At 40.5% G+C, this 23,147-nt stretch overlaps 1 long non-coding RNA gene across 1 annotated transcript; it reads left to right on the top strand.

Moving 5' to 3' along the window:
• Window positions 1-13: 13 nt before the first annotated feature.
• On the top strand, window positions 14-5,301 carry LOC134295523 (uncharacterized). The gene is made up of 3 exons (XR_010002131.1): window positions 14-174; window positions 1,477-1,615; window positions 5,092-5,301. It is a non-coding gene; the product is annotated as an uncharacterized LOC134295523 (long non-coding RNA).
• Window positions 5,302-23,147: the final 17,846 nt, after the last annotated feature.

The raw sequence follows: 23,147 nt of genomic DNA, 5'->3' as shown, positions 1-23,147 counted from the left end.
TAAGTGATATATAAATAGGTGTGCTTTCAAGTTTTAGGATGACATAAGGACTTCATAGCACTCTATCTTGGTCTTGGTGTCTGGTTTCGATTTTATATCCCAGTCAATCTAAAGTCATGCAGCTTGGAAATTTTCCCATTGCTGTCTTTGTGTTGATTGTGTTGGCTTCTCCAGGTAAGCATATCTCAAAATTAGAAGCAGAATATTGAAGGAAAACTCCTAGAAATACAACAAAGTTGTACGGGAGGCCCAACAGATTTTGGAATGGAGTCAATGTGGCTCCCAGGTCATATCTAGCCTCCAAGGTAATTTTTTGAAATTGTAACCCCTTACTATATGATTCCTGGGTCAGCATACTCTTGACAATAGACTCATTGAATCATTTACTAAATTATTAATTATCATTTGCATAATTCATTCCACAGTTTTTCTCTAAATGGGATCTAAAAAGGTAAAGGTTTCCGCCTGATGTTAAGTCTAGTTGTGTCCAACTCTAAGGTTTGGTGCTTATCTCCATTTCTAAGTCGAAGAGCCGGTGTTGTCTGTAGATACCTCCAAGGTCATGTGACTGGCATGACCTTGTCAGAGCGGTACCTATTGATCTACTCACATTTGTATGTTTTCAAACTGCTAGGTCGGCATGGGCTGGGGCTTACAGCAGGAGCTCACCCCGCTCCCTGGATTCAAACCGTTGATTTTTTTGGTCAGCAAGTTCAGCAGCTCAGTAATTTAAACTGCTGCATCACCTGAAGCTTCTAGTTGGGGTCTGCATTGGATAAAAAATAAAATGACATCACTAAATGCCTTAATTTCCAAGTCTGATGCATGCATTGATACTACAGAAAGAAAGAAAAGAATGGGACATGACCTCCACATTTAGGAGATCCAGAATATAGGGAAAATATCAATACAATATAATATAATAAAACTTTATGTATAATAGGCTTCCATCTCCTTGAGGGGACCCGTATAGGTTCCAGCCCAATCAACAGATAAAACTACACGACAACAGCATATATAATTAAAACAATAACAGTAACATAACATTAATGGAAGTTATAATAGGCACCATCCTTACAGGACTATTGGAAAAGTCATAAAAAGATGTCCAGAATCCTATTGTCATCATATGTACATGTAAACTCATTACACTTTCAGATAATTCCCTTGAGTCCCGTTATTGGGAAGAAAGTGGGACCAGAATGAATAAAACAACTGTGTTGTTGTTTGCCATTATGGAAGAAATGTCGAATTGCACCAGCAATCTGTTGATTTACAATGCAACAATTTTATTCAATGGTCTACTCTTGAATAGGATTCCATTCACTGTATTTGAAGCATGTGGACATTCAGAATTTCCCTTTCTAGGTTGGCATTGTTGTTATAGGTAGATGCAGATGGCTTTCTGTTCCACAGGAGATATAGTGTCCTATGAGCCAAAGGCAAGGGAAATCCTAAAACGTTTTCTCTCTCCAGGATGTATCTGTTCTGAGGCGGTTGCATCTAATGCTGAGGAGTGCAGTCAAATTAAAGGATTTTGTACTTCTAACCCTGAATGCGGTACACCCTATCCAGCCATGGGGAACTGTGGTCCAGACACCTTATGTTGCTTACCGTAAGATATCTTTTATTTTCTTTTAACATCAAGCTAAAGAGTTTTAATTCAGATATACAGTACTTTTAAAGTTGAATGTTTTTTAAGAATGAAGCAGGGGCTGTTGTATGATGTTTTAAGAGTTTTAAACACCTTTCCTTTGTTTAATCTGATTTTAATGGATTTGCTTTAATATTTGTAAGTTTAGTTCTAAATTGGATTGTTTTCAAAGTTCTGTGCTGATTGTGGCCTTACTAAGACAAAAAAAGATTGGGTACTACCACTATTACTATTATTACTACTACCAGGAATAACAATACAGGCCTAAATATTATTTCTACATGGAAATAAAAATATATAAATTGGAAGGTAAAAAAGGTAAAAATGCAAAGGTTTAAAGGTTGACTTTAAAGTCTAGACATGTCTGACTCTGGGGGTTGGTGTTCATCTCCATTTCTAAGCCAAACAGCTGGTGTTGTCTGTAGACACCTCCAAAGTCATGTGGCTGGCATGACTGCATGGAGTGCCATTATCTTCCTGCTGAAACGGTACCTATCGATCTACTCATATTTGCAATTTTTCAACCTGCTAGATTGGCAGAAGCTGGGGCTGACAATGGGAGCTCACCCCATCCATAGATTTGAACCGCTGACCTTTTGGTCAGGAAGTTCTGTAGCTTGGTGGTTTAACCCACTGTGCCATTGCAGTGTATTGATTCGCTGTGGTGAATTGTGAATCAATTGAAGATATTGATTCATAATTCAACAATTTATTCAGTAGGTCTACTGTCTATTGGATAAATCAACATAAACATAAAGTTGAAAGAGATTCCAAGGGCCATCCAGTCCAAGCCCCATTGTGCTATGCAGGGAGACACAACCAAAGCACTCCTTACAATGTCCACCCAGGACATTGTTAGGTTTATAAACCTCCATAGGAGGAAACTTCACCACCATTCCAGGTAGCATGCTCCACTGCCCAACAGGTCTTTACCATCAGGAGTGTTTCTAATGTTTAGGTGGAATTTCATTTCCTGTAGTTTGAATCTAATATATGACATTGAGAGTGAAGGAGGGTGGGAAGGGGACTGAGAAATATGTCAGGAAACCAACGTCCTGAATGATGAATGAGGCAGGTCTCACCTCTCCTCCACATCCATTAGACCACTTAGTAACTACCAAGTGGCACTAACAAACACGACAGCATAGCTGATCTTATCTGCTGATCCCAGCGGCTATAGATCTTTATTTACACATATCTACAAAGTAAACAGCCAGAACTGCTCGGACACATCTTGCTTCGGAAAGAACAAATCATGAAGTCTTTTTGTGTCTGTTATCAGTGAATTCAAACGCACATCCCACATTCCACAGTCTATGACATATCTTCCTGTTACGTAGCTCAAAGGAAAGTCTTGATGCTTTGCCCTTCTAGCCATAAATCAGGGCTCTCTGCAATTAACCACTTGACTGCTGGAATGCTTACTGGAGCAAATACACACACTTACATAGCAACAATGAATTAAACATTTCACTAAATAACACAAAAACTGTAACAAAAAAATGGTGAAGAAGAACAGAAACACAAGTGGTGAGGACACACACAGTGGTTGGGAGAAAGAAGTCAGCATAGCTTTTTAGCACTGAATTACTGAGGCAAGATTTAATTAAAGCAAGGTTCCTTGTCTTGGGATGCAAGTGGTGAAGGGGACCCAAGGGCAGAGGGGCTGCAGGAATCAATAGTCAGATGGTTCAGGTCAAGGCTATTTGGCTGACCCCATCTCCTTGTGCAAACCTACCCAGGTCCTGAGATTCCTTTCAGGAGAGGCCCCTCTCTCGGTCCCACCTCCCACTCAAGCTTGGTTGGTGGGAATGAGAGAGCGGGCCTTCCTTCTCGGTGGCAAATGCCTCTGACTCTGGAACTCCCTTCTTCACAGGGAAGCCAAAATGCACCCCTCCCTGTCCTTCTGGCAGGTTTTCCCCTGATATTAAGTCCAGTCGTATCTGACTGAGGGTTGGTGCTCATCTCCATTTCTAAGCCGAAGAGCCGGCATTGTCCGTAGACATCTCCAAGATCATGTGGCTGGCATGACTGCATGGAGTTCCGTTACCTTCCTGCTGGAGTGGTACCTATTGATCTACGCACATTAGCATGTTTTCGAACTGCTAGGTTGGCAGAAACTGGAGCTAGCAGTGGGAGCTCACCATGCTCCCCGGAGTTGAACCGCCAACGTTTTGGTCAGCAAGTTCAGGAGCTCAGAGGTGTAACCCAGCAGCAGGCTAAACCCTTTTTATTCTGATAGGCTTTTAAAGAACGCTTTTAAGATCAAGTCAGAGGGTGCTGTGGTTTTTAGCTCTGAATATGTTTTTATGGGTTCATCTGATTTTGATATCCTTGCAGACGGCCAATTTTCTCACACCAGAAGCGACTTGCAGTTTCTCAAGTCTCTCCTGACACGAAACAAAAACTGATTTGTAAAATTCCATTGTTAGATTTAAGTCTCCTTTAATGCTCGTAAAATTGTATATTTTAAATTGTAAGTCGCTATGAGATTCCTTGTGGAGAGAAAAAGCAGGTTATAAAAAACATCATCATCATAAACATAATCATTCTGGGAGTCGTTATGTGGTCCTAAGGCCAGATTATGCTCATTTTTGAATTAGGAAGTGTTTTCAGGTAAACCTCACTCAGTTTATTGCAGCTAAATGGTACGTATTGTTGCTAAATGGTACATTACACATTTAGCTGGATTCATCATTTTCCCTTTTGATAAATCCCTTCCTCCTGATGAAGTGAGGAACAGATTTCCTAACCCATAAAAAGAAAGAGAACGTTCTGCTGCAAAGTCCGTAAACCATAACTTTTTATGGCTTACGAACCAGCATTTTATTGATGTAATATTGTAGAATTCTCATTAACCTGAATATTTCACTGGAGTTTCTTCAGCCAGGTGACAGACAAACTTAATTTAAGAGATTTTTCTAAGCACTGGATTTGTTTGAAAACATAGGCAGATATCATTTTGGAAGCTTCAAAGGTTTTTAAATGTTCTATTCAGGTCATCAGTTCAGCCAGCACAAGGGTTTAACCCTTTATGTCACCATGGCTCCCATTTAGAGATATAGGGAGATGTCTGATTCCTTTTGGGAGGAGACTTTCAGGGCTGAAAGCATATTAAATCCCTATTATTACCTTCAAACCCAATTTACATTTATCTTAACTCTCAAGGTAGTACAGTATGCTGGGTGATGGACCTACACTGCCTCCTTTTAGCAGAAAGCTGGTTTAGGCTACATTCCCAAACCAGTTATGCTATATATTTTCCTAGATTATTACTAGAGACCTTGAATGAATCATTTAGTTAACAATCACATACATTGTTATAAAATAAACATTTTATATGTACTGAGATATGATTCACCTACCTACAGTTACCATATATATTCCTCATGTTAGTACAGGAGATTTCAACAGAAAATTCATTTATTTTTCTGCAGATTTGGCAAAAAGTGATTGACTCAGAGAAAAACATCTACTACTACTTTTACTTCTACTGCTGATCCATTGTCCCTTCTTCTTCACAATAATATAACTCTATCCACAACATGGATATTCTGCTTCAAGAACAGAGAAAATCATCATGTGTACATGCTTTCAATGCAAATCATACAATAATCTGAATAAACACATCTTCTGTGTTGTTGAAATGTGTGTTTGGATTTTTGTTCCTATATCTCTGTTGATTACTCACTGCAAAATAGAGGCTAGAGACAATATAGATGAAATAAGAGACATGTATTGACCTATATCCATTACTTATATCTTGGGGTATTTCCTAATGTGGGGGTAGCAGCCCAGTGAGGGTTATAGTCAAGAAAGAGGTATCAACCCATGACCATCTCTTCAACCCACCCCTATGTGAAACAGTTGACAATCCATTTGCCCCCCAACTACTGAAATAACGAGACCACACAACAATGTAGGAGAAATATGGAAGACCTTTTAAGATGTGTTGTCCAAGGCTTTCATGGCTGGAATTTATTTTTATTTATTTACAGTATTAATATTCCACGCTTCTCACCCCAAAGGTGACTCAGGGTGGATTACAATGAACATATATATGGCAAACATTCAATGCCATCAGACAAACATCATCATCATCATCATCATCATCATCATCATTTAATTACTTATTAATCGTCCTCCATCCACGATGCTCTAGGCGATTTACAAGATAAAATTGCAAAGGATAAAAATACATTCGTACAAATATTAATAAAATTAACATAGATTAAAAGCTCTAGTAAAGAGCCAGGTCTTGAGTGCGAGGGTAAAAGGCCCGAACTCATGCATGGCTCTCATATAGGGCGGCAAGGCATTCCATAAGGCAGGGGCAGAAATAGAAAAAGCTCTGCGTCTGGTCCTTTCCAAGTGCACTTCTCTAGGACCCGGTATGTAAAGTAAGTCTCGTTGGGATGGTCGTTGCGACCTCCGATGATGGGAGAAGGAGAGAGGGTCCCTAAGGTATGATGGGCCCTGGCCGTAAAGAGTTTTAAAGGTCAGAACTAGCATCTTATATAGACCACGGTAATCAGTTGGAAGCCAATGCAGATGCTGCAACACTGGTGTTATGTGGCATTTCATGGGTGTTCTTGTGAGTAGCCTGCCTGCCGCATTCTGAACAATACGGAGCTTCCGGGTCGTGGACATCGGAAGGCCAACATACAGGGTGTTGCAATACAGTATAGACACACACACAGGCAATTTTAACATGTCCAGCTTCATGAGGGTATGCTCGATTCCGGCCACAGGGGGAGCTGTTGCTTCATCATCCACAAGTGACACCGAGTGCTGGAATCACTTGGTTGTTGTGCATTTTCTGGGCAGTATGGCCATGTTCCAGAAGCATTCTCTCCTGACATTTCACCCACATCTATGGCAGGCATCCTCAGAGGTTGTGAGGTTTTATTAATTATTAACTTTTATTAATGTTACCTATTTAACTTTTCTGTTACTTGCAAACCAATTTTAAGGGGTATGAACTTGGTGTGCAATAAGCTGAAGCAGTGGCCACCCAAGACCCACTCTTGAGCAAAACACCTGGATCCCTGGATGTAATCAGATCATACTGTTTCCAGGGAGACTGCTTAGGGAAACGGAATGGAGAATTCTGCCCTAAGTCTGGAGTATTAATTGGGCCCAGAACTCCAACCACTACAAGGCTATTTCTGTTCGCCCTCACCTTGGTTGTTTAGACTGCAGGTGAGGGTTCCCATTCCAATCTACACTGCAAAGGGGTAAAGAGCCCTCAATGGCACAATGAGTTAAACCCTTGTTCTGGTAGGACTGCTGACTGAAAGGTCAGCGGTTCAAATCCGGGGAGTGGGGAGAGATCCCATCTGTCAGCTCATGCGGGGACATGAGAGAAGACTCCCACAGAATGGTAAAACATCAAACATCTGCGCGTCCCCTGGGCAACATCTTTGCAGACAGCCAATTCTCTCACATCGGAAGTAACTTGCAGTTTCTCAATTTGCTCCTGACATGAAAAAAAGCTACAAAGGGTTGCCTAAGGTGTACACCGAGATGTGAACCAATCCCTGATAACCCCATGATAGCCCGTTTGAAACCCATGAACACCAATTAGCCCATAAAGAAACAGTGTAGAGTAGGCAAAAAACAAAACAAAAACAAACAAAAAACCAAACCCTAGAATGTAGAGGGGGAAATTCCTACCCATCCACACAGGTGACCCAACAAGTACACTGTTAAGTGGGCAGGAGGGTGGGTCAGCAACAGATCAAAGAATGAGCTGCTGGGGTGGAACTGCTTGGCTAGGTTAGCTAGGTTTCTGCACAAAACACCACTTGAAAACTTTGTACAGAATTAAGGCCCTTCTGCACAGGCCTCATTCCTGGAATGAACTGGATATTTTGTCCCAATTCCTCCCAGGATTGAGGCACAACACCCACCCCAAACCCCAGGCTTTCCCGACGGAGGGCGGGATTGTTACAAGTCCTTCTAGGTCAACCACTGCACCACAATGATTCTATGACTATGCTACAAAACCTTTTGATAATAAGACATTGTTACCATTGAATTATTTTTCATGAGTGTAGAAAACCAAGTTCATCTATTCAGGTGTCTAATGAAAAAAGGAATAGGAATTTTTCCCTTTTAATTTTAGTGTATAGAAGAAGAGAGAATTTACTGAAATCATTTGTACTGCACAATCAAATAAGTGTGTAGTGGTTTGAGCATGGAATGATGAGTCTACAATCTAGGAACTGAATCCCCACTCAGTCATGGGAGCCCTACTAGGGAAGATTTGTCTTCCCCTTCTTCTGAGATTGACTGGCCAACTTTCATTCTATCACCCTCAGAGGAAGGTAAAGGCATACCTCCTCTGGAGAAATCTTGCCAGGAAAATCCTATGATAGGTTCACTTTAGGGACATCACAGAGTGGAAATGCTTGGAACAACAGCTGCAAGAACAACACAATATTAATGAGACAGAAACCTTGTCATTATTTTGCCTATGTGTGCACACTTGAGATGTTAAAAATGAGCTCTTTCACTCTTATCTTTCACTTTAGCCATTCAGTTAAGGGCATGGTGGAGGTATGTATGTACAGTCAGCCTACCAGGGGCAAAGAACCATTATAACTAATACAAATACAAACATGGTACTGGTCCCTGACACAAATTTAAAAATAATAAAAGTCTATCCCCCGTGTCAGATAGCATGATCTAGAATGGTGATACGCAAAGTGATAGTCAGTTGACTGGTCCTGATCCACAAGTCATTGACTGTCAGTTTTCAACAAGTTTTCAAGAAAATAAAATTAGCCAATTATAAAAATACTGTGCCATGGCACATTAGCGGGGAAAATCCTTTTTGTTCCCCATAACATAAAGCTTAAGAAGGACTGCTTTAGACCGCATTGTCAGTATGGTGTGTGGATGCTGGACTAGGAAGTTGAATCTCTCCTCTGGTACCCTGACTGTCTTGGTGAGTCAGTTTCTCTTCTTCTGCTCACCCGAAGGACCACTTTCTGCAGCAGCAAAGTGGCACCAACAAAATGACAGCTGAATCGCTGATTAACTGCTGATCTCAGCAGGTCTAAATACTTTATTTTACATATATACACAGTTACTCAGAGCCATAACTCTCCGGAGACATAGCGCGTCTTCTCCGCTCCGCTTGGCTGTTATCTCTACAAGGCTGGCACCTCCCGCATTCCTGAGTTCATGAGTTCCGGCCAGACAATTCAAATGGAAGCCCTGACCTATTGGTCCTGTGGGCAATCAATCAAGCAGGCTTGTGCTTAACCCTTGTGCTGCTGGAATGCTCTGCCGGAAATCACACAGTTGCAGACACCCAACAGCTTAACTTGATATAACATTTCAATCTAACAACATAAACACACTAGCAACTGAGTGTATCTCCAGAGCACTGAATGTTTGTCCTACAGTGTAAAACAATATCTATGTTATGACATTAAAAACAAATAATTATTTCAGATACAACCCAGATTGAATGTTTTGGTAGAGCTTTGCAATCATGTTTTCACCTGCCATGTTAATGACAGTGATCCTGTCAACTCCCAGTTGCTCTTCTCCAAGCTAAACATACCCAGTTCCACTGGTAATTCCTCATAAAGCTTGCTTTCCAGAACTTTGATTATTTTGGTCATGGTTTTTCTTGACATACTCCACCCCCTTCCTTTGTTATTTCATGGTAAATGTAATATATCACCTACCTTCCTTCATTCCTCCTTTTCTGCCTTCCAAGTTCTGACTAAATCAGAACAGAATGGAATGCTTACTTCCTTTGATCTAGAACCCATATTTCTATTGAGATAGTAAAAATGGCATCAAATTTTTGTCTTCTCCCAGCATACTGTTGATTCATATCAAGTTTGTAGTTTACTAAGACCTCTAGTTCTTTTTCATATGACATAATGTACCTCATTGTATCTTCTTTGGCTGGCACTCCATGTTTTCTTGAAGAATAACCCCTTGAGAATATCTATAATAATACATTTCAGCAGGAACATTAGGACTCAATGTTAATGTTTTTATTAATCAGCTTTATAAATAGCAGAAAGTTCACCATATCAGCTTGCATGCAGCCTTTTAAAAATTCTACCTTTCCTCTTTTGCTGTACTAGCTGAAATCTGTTTCAAACTTGAACCATGCAGATATTCATCTCCTTTCTTGCTTTCTTTTCCTGGATGCTCTTGTTTTCTCCAGGTAAAGACATGCATTATTTTTACGACTCATTGTTTTGCATTTTTATCAGTGCACAACATTTATAGAAATGTCCTTCAGCACCACATTTGATTATTTTATTCCTATCAGCCTTCTTCACTATAGTGTCCAGCTTTCACAACCATACTCAGAAATTGGAAACATGGACAACCCTGGATTTATCTAATTCCTTCAAAGGGGGATTCTACATTGACCCATTTATGCTAGGGCTGCTTTTCTGTGGTGTATACTGGAGGTATTGAATGTTTGCCTTTTTGTTTTGTATCTGTAAACTGCCCTGTGTCCCTGTGGGAAGAGAGGGTGGTTTAGAACTAAAGTTTTTATTTATTTATTTATTTATTCTCACTGCCCAGTGGCAACAACCATGATGCTGTCAGACAGCCACCCTTACCATCCCCTTCTGTTCTCCTTGTTGTGATAGTCTCTAGGCACTCTTCACTGGTTGGTTGTCACCTCCAGTGAAGAAGACATAGTGAGGTAATATGGGAGTAATGACCACAGAAAACAACAATGTGTAGGCAATTTGCCTGGGAGCTCTCAAACTAGCCTTGGCCTTACTACCCTAAACATATCCAATCTCATCAGATCTTGATAATGAAGCTGAGTCAGGCCTGGGTAGGATTTGGACGAGAAACCACTCGGGGATACTGGATGCTGTATGTCTTCAATTCTGGTTATTGACCCTGGGCAAATAATATTGCAGTTACCGCATTTGATGCATAACACAAATGCCAGATCGCCACAAACAATCCAGACCATTGGGAGATGTCAACTATTGTCAAGATGGAGTTGATCAGACTCACTAAAACAAATCATCTTAGAGATTAGTCTTTGATTACTATTTTTCACCAATGCTGTAATGCTTTATTTAGAAAAGAATCCTGTTTTTATTAATTTACACACCAATAACTTAACCACTGTATTTTATTAATATCTTACAAATCCTTTTTCTAAAAATAAATTGTTTTTACTAAATTCTGTTTCTCTACATAGAAAAAAATGGTTCTGTTTACCTGAACCTTTCATCTTCTAGGTTTGACAGGTGAAAAAAGTGATAGGGCTGTTGTTCCTTTAATTATTTGTCACAAAATTCAAAGCTACTAAAATTATTTTGACTACATAACCACACCAGTGTGGTTTGAGAATTGGGCTATGACTGGATCTGAATACCCAATCAGCCATGGAAGCCCACTTTGGCTTTGGGCAAAAAACATTTTCTCACCCTCAAACCTATTCTAAACAAATCTTGCCAAAAAAAACCCTGTCTCAGGTTCACTTTAGGATTGCCATAAATGCCATAAATCAGAAATTATTTCAATGCATACAACAGCAATGATAACATAATAATTAAAGAGAGTATTTTGGATTTCAAAATTTTGGACAATGAGGGGTTGAGCTGTATCCTTCCGAGGTCAAATTCACAGAATGTCAGGGAGTTGGACCAGATGGCCCGTGTGGTCTCTTCCAGCTCTATGATTCTATGATTCTGTTATTCTTTTATATGAAATTGAGAGGTACTAAGACTAACTTAAAATGTGAATGCCATCTTTGAAGGCTTCCAGGGAAAAAATAATATGAGGAAGTTTGAGAGGACCAGGGAGAGAGAAAAATCAGTTTGGTGAGAATTCATGTAGCTACAGTCCCATTCTTTGTCCATCCCAGGAACTCTCCTTGCTGCTTCTTTATCAGAAATTCTGGCTCTCCAGAGATGCTAGCTGACATTGTGTCAACAAGCCAAGGCCTATGAGGAGTGCCATAATGAAGCCTAGAGAAGCCTTAGCCTAGAGAAGATAAGGTTAAGAGGTGGCATGATAGTCTTGTTTAAATATTTGAATTGATGTCATATTGAGGAGGGGGCAAACATGTTTTCTGTTGCTCCAAACACCAAGACATAGAGAAATGGATTCAAACTCCATGAAAAGTGATCCCCCTGAACATTAGGGAAAAAATCCTATTAGTAAGTGGAACAGTGCCTCAGAATGTAGTGGATTCTCCGTCTTTGTAGGATTTTAAACAGACCCGAATGGCCATGTGTTGGGAATGTTTTGGTTGTGGATTCTTGTGTGGCAGACTCAGGTGGGACTAAATGGTCCCTCTGTTCTCCAACATTACGATTCTATAAACCTGCAGGTCAATTCAGTATTCCATAGGGCAATTGAAGTTCATCTGGAACAACAGTCATGAGATCAGAATCCTCTAAAGAGGGTCAAGAAGCCATCCAGATACCTTGTCCCACAATACAGACTAATACAAAATATAACCTTCTACATGTTGCTTCAGAATCACTTCGCACTCTGCGGAGAGCAAGCATTGATGCAAAGGATTCCAGCAGTCATCCAGAAAATTCACAAAAAATTGACATAATTGTTAGTTTTGGTTTCAACAATGGTTTCATTTATTCAAATTTGCTGCATGTGTCCCAGATTGTTTCAGATTACAAGAAAGGATATTATACCAAAAGACGAAGAACTTTTTAAACTGCAAGTGGAATAAAACACCTTGGTTGGGGGGGGGGGGGTTCTCCACTTTTGGAGGTCTTTAAACAATGGTTGGATGGGGATTTTTCAAGAATGAGTGAGTATTATTGCATGATAGGAGTTGGATTGGATGACCCTTAAGGTCCCTACGAACTCTAAGATTTCTTTCAGTCCAAATAACACACTCTTAGAAATGAGATACATAGTACTATCCCATGTACAACAGCACAGTGGGATGACTCACAATCCACTCCTTAATTTGTCTTTGCAGGAGGTAATGCCCAGAGTGAAATAGATACTCCTGAGGAATGTGAAAAGGCTGAAGGTTGGTGCAGAGATGAGCCATGCCAGATTGGCCCCATGGAAGTTGGATCATGTGGAGAAGCAGGGGAATTTTGCTGCTCCGGGTAAAATATATTCTCTTCTAGCAACAAGAAACACCCAAATTGAACACGCATTCCTATTTTCATATCACTGTTTGCTCCTATTTGTATATGAAACAGTATTCTGAAATTTGGCTATCTTGTCATGGAATAAATAGAGGTCTTATAGAGCTTTTTTCCAGGCACCAAAAAATAAGACAATGATTTCTTAAGAAGAAAACCAAGTGTTTATTTTGGAAGAAAAATTACCAAGGCCCAGAAATGATTTCTACAAAGTTTGAGTCCTTAACAATTTTTAGCCGTTCCCTTCAACCAATCTGGCTTCTCCATTTCGTTCTGGTGCCCATAAAGGCAAGGGCCCCAACGTCATGGATTCCCATTTGAAAAGGGACCATGTGGCAGACAATCATGGCTCCTCTTCCCCTACTTGGCATCACAGTAATATCTTTTTCATTTTCCTTTATTTTACTGATTCTGGGTAATTGGGGAACTGAGGGACGGTGGGTGGGGTGCATTTGAGGGCTTGGGGAGTCACCTTTTTAGTTTCTTTTTCTCCTTCTCTTGCTCTCCTTCATGAAATACTTCTAAAAGACAAAAGTAATAATTAATAATAGTAATCCCAGCAAACAAAAAAGAAGCCTACCTCTCCGCTAAGGTACAAAATAGAAACAGCTTTAAGGAAACAAAACCCAAACAGAAAGGAGATTGCAGGCATCAGGCAAAAGAGAGGGGATTTCTAAGGTAGTCCAGGAAGGATAGCTCCACTGAGCTCCAGTTCATCGCTGTAAAGTTTCTTCCCTGCGCTTCCTTAAAATGCCTTGGAAAGCTATGGTGTTCGGAGAGAATGTGCATGTGCCTGTCTCTCCTCTAGAGTAGATACAGTTTTAAAAAGCATTAAACCTGGTCTCCTCTGCAAACAGAAGGGAAAGGATCCAGAAAAAGTGGTATGTTTTTTAATCCAGGTCTTAATGAAGGCTATGGAAGGAGATCCTGTGGGAAGTCCCCCCAATAATGGGCTGAATAGGGTGCTTTTTTAACCTTGTTGCTGACACCCGGGCTCCATTGAAAGGATGAAAGGAAAGGCTCCCAGGGGAAAGGGGAGCCTCTTAAGTTCCCCATTGCCACAAATGGGCCAAAAAGAGCAACTTTTTTCGGATGCTGAATGAAAATGCCCATTCAACAGTGCACCCATTTTTGGGAGGCATGTGAAAACGGATATAGGGGGCTAATGACATTCAGCAAGCAGAAACAGATAGCAATTCACCTGAAATGCACAAGCCTAATTGCTACTGTCATTCCTAGAATTGCTCTAACAACCAATATGGCCACACTGATCCATGACCAAATTCATTAGATTACTTAAATGCATAGCTTAAATTGCCTGAAGGCAACAGATTCCCTGTGAGTGGGAAATGAAGGGGGTCAGTCCTGTTAGGTGTTTGGATGGAAGGATTGCTAAAACTGTGAATACAAAGCTGTTATCTTTTTACAGAAACTACTGAAATGGAAGAGCAGTTCAGCAAGAATTATTGTCTTCAATGCAAAACCAACTCCCTGCCATATGACATAGAGAAGATGTCGAATTCATGCATAACTGACGGAGTCATCAATTGAATATTTCTAAGAAAACCTGTAATATCTCAAATAAATAGATAATAGATTATTAAAACAACATGTTTTTCTCTGCTAGTGTTTGCTTGTACATGCAGCTACGTCTGTCTATAAAAAGAAAATGAATTTGCTTTTAGTTTGTTAGCTATGGGAAAGCAATGTTCAGCTCCAAGGACCCTAACTCCTCCCCCAATTTATTTGCCACAAAAGTCCATTTTGGCCTTCCCCCTTAATGTCCCCCAAAGTGTGAATTGCATTTTGGGAAGTTTCCTTCTAAGTAGGATAATGGGGCTCCCTAAAGAGTTTAAGATTACTTTTTTAAATAGGAGTGAATTCTTGCCAATTCTTACCATTTCAGCAACCCAGTGATATTGATCACGAAAGCCTTTGACAACACATAGGTTAACTCTACTTGGCAGGTCGCACATGCTATCGTCTCATTTTCCCAGTCCTCCCTACTTGAAGAGAGTGACAGAAAGTACATAACCCTAAAATCAAGGAGTTGTTATTGTGTGCCTTCACATTGTTTCTGACTGATGGTGACCTTAAGGTGACCTTATCATTGGGTTTTCTGGGGCTGAGAGTGTATGATTCATCCAAGATGGAATTCCATGCCTGACTGGGAAATCAAAATGTGGTCCCCATAATCATAGACCAAAGGTCAAATGATTCTACTATACTGGCTCTCAGAAACCAAGAATACTGCTTCAATAATACCCAGATCAATCAGATGTTTCTCAAAGTATTGATCCTTAGCAGAATGTGAAATGAATAGAGATTAGGACCTAGGAAATACATTGATATAAAGGTGGAAAGCAAACTAGCCTCTAACAGAATTTGAACAAGATTTGTCCCAAACAGTAGAATTCTACCATTTTGGTTTTCTCTGTTTTTCCTGGTGGTATAGGGCCATACTTAGAAAACCCTTGGACAGAGAGGAATCTTGGATTAGGAAAGAAGGATGTGGGCTTTCTTTGGCAATGGGCATTGTACCATATGTTCTCTATGTATGGGCAATGGAGACATGAGGATGCATGTAATTGGTCATAAATGTACCTCTTATTCCTCATTGAACAATTTGTACTCTTTGAATTCTGGTTATATTTTGCCACAGACTTGATGTTTTCATAGATAGTTTGTCCATTGAATAATTATGTTCATAGTTTCCAACTCAAGCAGGAAATACATTAAAATGAACTGGACATTCAGTTACATTTTGAACTATCTAGCCAGATATTATGAGAACTATCAAACTTTTTGGTCTGAAAGGTACACAAGGCAAAAACATGCCCTTCCTTTTATCTGTATGTAAGATCATAAATCCATCCCAGAACAGTAGATAAAACATTGATCAGGTTGAACAAGAGGCAGGTAGAAGAGTGGGGTATAAATTCAATAATAATAATAATAATAATAATAATAATAATAATAACAACCACAACAACAACACTTTATTTATATTCCATCCTATCTCCCCAAGGGAACTCAGGGCAGATCACAGCACACATACACGGCAAACATTCAGTGCCATTTTGGACAGATAGGACAGAACAGACAGAAAGGAGGTATGTTGTGTCGATGTAAAATAAATGTAAATAAAATAAATGTGGGTTTGGGGTAAAAATATAGAGGATAGTATGTTGATGACATGTTCAGGCAGAATTCAGTTTAGGACACAAACGTTCTCAAAGTACTCAAGCTAACTATACAGTGGATATTAGTTACATCTGAGAAATAAGCGATTGCACAATGCATTTGTACGTAAAACAACTATCATGTCAAACTACACAGAGAAGCCATTGAAATCCACAAGCATGTGGACAATTTCAACAGAAAGGAGGAAACCATGCAAATGAACAAAATCAGGCTCCCAGTACTAAAAAACCCCCTCTAAAATCAGGGCAGTAAATAAGGAACAACACTCTGAAAACAGAGGAATTCCAGACATGAATTAATCGGGGGCAGCCAAAACTTCTGAACAAAAAATTCCCCCAGGCAGGAAATGAATCTGCGAATAATGCACAATATCTATAATAATGCAGAACAAAATGTATGTGTATATGCACACTTGAAAACTCCCAAAAATTATAATACAAATCAAGATTCTACAACTCTATATTAGAGTACTTCTCATCAAAAATAGCTTTCAAAGTATCCCCAACAATGGTACAATTTCCATGTCATAATCTTAACACAGTATACTATTGAAGGACATAAAGAGACAACCAAGTCCATATTGTTCCTGGAGTTGCGTGGAATCTTAGGACAATATCAGTTGAAGTAAAGATTTTCAGTCTCCAAAATAATAGTTTTTATGTTCAAAGGAATTCTTCGTTTGGTTTGCAATGCCAAGAAAGATTCCACGCAACTCCATACATCTTGTTCTGCAGGAAATGAATCTGGCAAGGCCATTAATACTAATCAAGGTGATTAATTAAAACATTCACACTGGCCTCCAACAGACAAGAGTTCCTCATCCCACCCCGGACCTTCCACAAATATATAAACCTTCCCTGATTAGATTTTTTCCACTATACCTCGCAACTTCTGAGGATGTCTACCATAGATGTGGGCCAAATGTCAGAAGAAAATGCTCCTGGAACATGGCCATACAGCCTGGAAAACACACAACAATCCAACCATATAGTTTGTCTACTAGGGTATACGTATAAAAATTGTGAATCTTCTCACTTCTTTGGAGTAAAGGGTACCCCACCAAAAGAAAACCTCAGTGAAGGAGAAGAGTAGCTCTTTCCCCTTTCCAGTCCTTAAAATGCAAGAAGCCACTTTGATATCTACAAAGTTCAGAATGCCCAGAATTCATTTTTTTAAATGGCGCAGGCTGGAGAGCAGCTGCAATGAATCACTGCAATGAATCACTCTGACCAGGAGGTCATGAGTTTGAGGCCCGCTCAGAGCCTATGTTTGTTTGTCTTTGTTCTATGTTAAAAGGGATTGAACGTTTGCCTATATGTGTAATGTGATCCGCCCTGAGTCCCCTTCGGGGTGAGAAGGGAGGAATATAAATGCTGTAAATAAATAAATAAATAAATAAATAAATTGTATTGAACATTCTTTGGATAGTCTTGAAAGCAGTGGCTACAGTGCAAGTTGTACTGAGAGAAACAGCTGCTGCCCTGCTGCAGCATAAAGGCGCTGTGGAAAAAAGTGAAGCCTGGTGACATTTGTTATGCATATTGGATCTTCAGACTTTCCCCATTATACCAGCTCCACTGGCTGTCAGTCTGCTACTGAGCACAATTCAAAGTTCTGGCTTTAGTCTAAAAAGCCCTAAACAGTTCCAGCCCAGTTTACCTGTCTGAACGGATTTCACTTTATGAACCAGTTCGAGCATTAAGAGAGGTACTATATCAAAGCTGGTGTGAGTACAAGGGTTTCCTTGCTCCCCATACTTGGGTGCCAAATGATGAAAGGTATGGAAAGCAAACCTGAGATAACTGGCTATCTTTAACTTGGCGAAAAAAAAGATGTAGAAGTAACAAGATAGCCACCTTTAAATACCTTAAGGTAGAAGCTAGTGAACACAAACCAATGGATTTACATTGAAACAAAGCAGATTCCACATAAACAATAGAAGGAACTGTTGACTATAAGAGTTATTCAATAGAAGGATGAATTGCCAGGTTGTGAGTGGACATTCGTTTCTCAAAGATCATTAAACAGAGGATGGATGGAGATCTTTCAAAAGCTTTTAAGGCAGTGGTTTTCAACCTGTGGGTCCCCAGATGTTTTGGCCTTCAACTCCCAGAAATCCTAACAGCTGGTAAACTGGCTGGGATTTCGGGGAGTTGTAGGCCAAAACATCTGGGGACCCACTGGTTGAGAACCATTGTTTTAAAGTATGTATTCCCATGTTTCTGAAAATTTGGATTAGATGGCTCTTGTGGTTTGGTCCAATTCTATGATTTTATGTGTGAACATAATGAGCAATTGCAGTTGTTCCTGCTCATTTGTGGGTTGAGCATTCATGGCTTTGGTTACTCACAGATTGCTCCACATCGCAAGTCGCCCATATTGTGGTGTAGGACCTATAAATGCCCAAAGAAGTATAAAAATAATAATGGTCCTATATTTCTGAGTTTTCCACTTTACAGGGATCCTGTACTCCTAATCCACGTGAATATGGAGAGTTGATCATATACCTCTCTATGTCACCAACAGGATTCCAGTTCATAACAGTAAGTAAGTAAGTAACTTTATTTTTCTACCCCACCACCATCTCCGGGCAGGGACTCGGGGCGGCTACACGGGTCAGAAGCCCGAAAATACAAAACAATAGATCAGTTAAAACACATTGCAATACAAACACAGTAAAATCAGCAGTTGTACAAAACAGTTACCTTAACCAAAATGATACAGTATATCATAAAAACTCAGTTAACATATAAATCAGTTAAAAATAAAATAAAATAAAATGGGCCACCAGGTTGGTGGAGGGGATGGCATGGAGGGGCCACCTAAACTAGGGTGCAATAATATAGTTCTAAAGTGCTTTGGGTCAAAGGACAAAGTGTAAACATTCCTGGACCAAAGGGGTGGGAGACAGACGGCCAATTTGTTATGAAAAAAGGGACCTGTGTGAAAGAAGGTATATTGATCTGACTTTTAGTCATGGGGACTCAGTTGAAGCTTAATCCCAACAAGACAGAGGTCCTCCAGGTCAGTCGTATGTCCGATCGAGGTATTGGGTGGCAACCTGTGCTTGACGGGGTTGCACTACCCCTGAAGGTGCAGGTCCGCAGTTTGGGGCTTGTCCTGGACTCAGCGCTGACGCTGGATGCTCAGGTGTCGGCGGTGGCCGGGAGGGCCTTTGCACAATTAAAACTTGTGCGCCAACTGCGACCTTACTTCGTGAAGTCTGATCTGGCCATAGTGGTCCATGCCTTAGTTACCTCTAGACCGGACTATTGCAATGCACTCTACGTGGGGCTGCCCTTGAAGACGGCCCGGAAACTCCAACTAGTCCAACGTTCGGCAGCCTTGCTTCTAACTGGAGCTAATTATAGGGAGCGGTCAACCCTCCTGCTTAAGGAGCGCCACTGGCTGCCATTCACCTTCCGGACCCAATTCAAGGTGCACGTGATCACCTACAAAGCCCTGAACGGTTTGGGACCCTCCTACCTTAGTGATCGCCTCTCACCCTACGAACCTGCACCATCTCTTCGTTCGTCGGGGGAGGCCCTCTTCTCGCTCCCACCTCCGTCACAAGCGCGGCTGGTGGGGACGAGAGAGAGGCCCTTCTCCGTGGTGGCCCCCCGGCTCTGGAACTCACTCCCCAGGGAAATCAGGCAAGCCCCCACCCTGGTAGCATTCTGAAAGAGCTTGAAAACCTGGCACTTTACTCAAGCCTTTAGTTAAAGATTGCTCATCCCCATAGCAATCTGTATCTGTGACCATTCCTGTACCATTCCTTGATAAAGACACAGGGTCTATTCCCATCCCAATTTGCACTTCCAAGAATTTGCAGCACTTTATCAGTCACCTCATGTTTACAATATTTATATGGTGCACCTTACCCAGTCTACTTTTACAACCTCTCCATTTTAATCAATGTTTTTATTAGCTCTTGTCATTTGTTTTTACTGGCTAATGTTTAAATTTTTATAATTTTGCATGTTTTTTGTCTATTGTTGTGTTTTATATTGCTACTAGCTGTGCCCGGCCACGCGTTGCTGTGGCTTTTTTTTAGTGATGTTGGTCAATCTACATTGGGTTTTATTTTTGTTGTGACTGTCAACAAAAATTATACAGTATTATTTATTCATTTATTACATTAAAGACATATGATAGGATATTACGCTATAACATATACGACTATTTCACAATATTAGTAGTAATATATATATATATATATATATATATATATATATATATATATATATTGTTTTGTTTTGTTATTAGTATTATATTGTAGTGTATTATAATATTATTAGCAGTATTATATGTATATACAATGTATTGTATTATATATGTATTGTATTATTATATATATTAATATATTGCAAATTGGCCCCAGAGTACGGAATGGCCTTGTAGTTTCAAAGCTTGGGTGGTTCCGTGTGTTAGAGGGGGGGAATGCTTTGTTGGGAGGTGTTAGGTGGTCCTGATTGTTTCCTGGATGGAATTTGTGTGTTTTCAGACTGTTGTTGTTTATTTACTGTGCTGAGATGAGAGAGTGATGAGTACGGAATGGCCTTGTAGGTTCAAAGTGTGGGTGGTTTCCTGTGTGAAGGGGGGAATCCTTTGGTGGGAGGTGTTAGATGGCCCTGATTGTTTCCTGGATGGAATAGCTGTGTTTTTAGAGTGTTGATCTTTATTTACTGTCCTGAGATGATATTGTTGTGTATTATTGTACCACAGTAATTATTTCATATTACAGTAGAATCTCACCCAACATTCGTTTATGCAATGTTCTGGATTATGCAATGGAGTCTGCCTTTTAATAGTCAATGTTTTTGGAGTGAGTGTTTTTAATGTATTGTGATATTTTGGTGGTAAATTTGCAAATACAGTAATTACTACATAGCATTACTGCGCATGGAACTACTTTTTGTGTCAAATTTGTTGTATAACATGATGTTTTGGTGTTTAATTTGTATAATGATGACCTAATTCGATGTGTAATTGGTTTTCCTGAATCCCTTCTTATTATCCAACATATTTATTTATGCAACGTTCTGCCGGCTTGTTTATGTTGGATAAGTGAGATTCTAGTGTATATTTATAATGTGATATTATTTGTTTAGAAGTGGATTATATGAGGCGCCTTCTGTTATAACAATAATAATTATTATAGTCTTGAATGATTATCATTGTGATAAAAATAATAACTACTTATTATTAGTTGTTATTATATTGTTGAATGATTATCAATGTTATAATAATAATTATTAATTTGTGAATGATTATTACTATAATAATAATAATAATTTTCTATTATTACAATTTGTTAATACATTGTTGAATGATTGTCAGTGTTATAATAATAAGAACTGACTATTATTATGAATTATTATGTTCTCGAATGATTATCAGTATTATACTAATAATAAATTAGTATTATTATTGGTGATTATTACATTCTTAACTGATGATCAGTTATTATATTAATAATTATTACAGGGAAGGGAAAGGTGAGGGCGATAGGGTTTGAGAGGGGAAAAAGGGGGGCTTCTGAGGCATTGGAGGGGTTGTAATTTGTGGGTGAGAACAACAACAACAATAACAACAACAGAAAAGGGGGAAGCTCAGCCTGGGCCAACTTGGGCCTTCCCTTGACTTGTTTTGGGCGCCAACTTCCACCCTTCCTGGCCTGAGGCTCTTTCCTTTTCCCCATCAGCCGTTTAACCGGGTGAGGGGGAAAAGGAAGGGCCCTGAGGCCGGGAAGGGCGGGGGTTGGCGCCCCAAACCACTCGAGGGGAGGTCCAGGCCTGCTCGAGGGCCGTGCCCTCCTCTTCCCCCCTCACCTTGAAGAGCTTGAAGACCTCCGAGAAGAACCGAGAAGGGAGGAGGAGAGAGGGTGAGGCGGGGGGGGCTCCGCGGGGCCTTCCTCGCATTGGGGGGAGGGGAGAGGGGCGGGAGGAGGGGGCCTGAACGGCAACCGGGGCCCTCCATGGGCCCTGAGGGGGGAGGACATTGAGGGGGAGAGGGCAGAGAGTGACGTGAGGCCCGCACGCCTCCCAGCGCGGCCTCCTCCATCCCGCGCCCAGCAAGGAATCGGCCTCCCTGCCTTCCTTCCTTCAGCTCTGAGGCGAGGTGTGTGTGTGTGCGCGCGGGAAGGGATGGGGGGGTGCGCGCAGGCGCACATCGCCTGTTGCAGTTTTTGGCCGTTTGTGGCCCTGTGATTGTGTTTGTCATATAAATCTTACTGGAGCCGCGCGAGCGCCATAAAGGTTTGAAGCATGGTGTTTTTGCGCATGCGTACTTAGTTTTGGCATTTTTTGGTGTTGTGATAGTGTTTTATGTGTAAATTTGTTGTATCTTACTGGAGGCGGGGATGATGGATTGCGTTGCCAATTTTCGAGTTTGGGGGGGCTGTAGATTTGTTGTTTTGTCCATCGCCGTGATGCCATCACTCTTTTATATATATAGATTGTTTTTATTCGGGCTTGGCCCCATGTAAGCTGCCCTGAGTCCCCTTTGGGGAGATAGAGGCGGGGTATAAAAATAAAGTTGTTTTTTTTAAATTTGTTATGAAAAAAGGGACCTGTGTGAAAGAAGGTATATTGATCTGACTTTTAGTCATGAGGACTCAGTTATTAAAATGTGCAGCGAAAAAGCCAAGTTTTAAGCGGCTTTTTAAAAGATTCTATGATTCTATGAAGCAAGGGTGGGTGCCTGCCTGATCTCCCCCGGGAGGGAGTTCCTGTCAGAGTATTGCAGCACAGCAGTAGTAGTATGAAAAGCAACGGAGTGCATAATGAAGCGACACTTCGAGACATCAGTAAAAGCAATATGCAAAGATTTACTGAATGGAGCAGTAAACAGCACAAACAGACTCTTGCAGACGATAAACAAACACAGGACTGATCTGTTCTCCAACAGATCTCAAACTCAACTCGAACTCAAGACAGACTTAACTGATGCAATAGATATGCACACACTCTTGTGTCTGGATCCTCCCTAGTTCCAGCCACACATACCAAGGTCATCATAGCGCATTAGTGATTAACTCTTTACACACTATTACACACACTGGATGATGCAATCTGACTGCAATACAAGCATGGCACAAATTACATTTAAACACTCTCATTACACAAATCTCACATTGACAGTTCCAGATC

Source organism: Anolis carolinensis, chromosome 1 (genome assembly GCF_035594765.1).
Source record: "Anolis carolinensis isolate JA03-04 chromosome 1, rAnoCar3.1.pri, whole genome shotgun sequence".
Classification (NCBI taxonomy): domain Eukaryota; kingdom Metazoa; phylum Chordata; class Lepidosauria; order Squamata; family Dactyloidae; genus Anolis; species Anolis carolinensis.
This window is presented reverse-complemented; position numbering and strand designations above follow the sequence as displayed.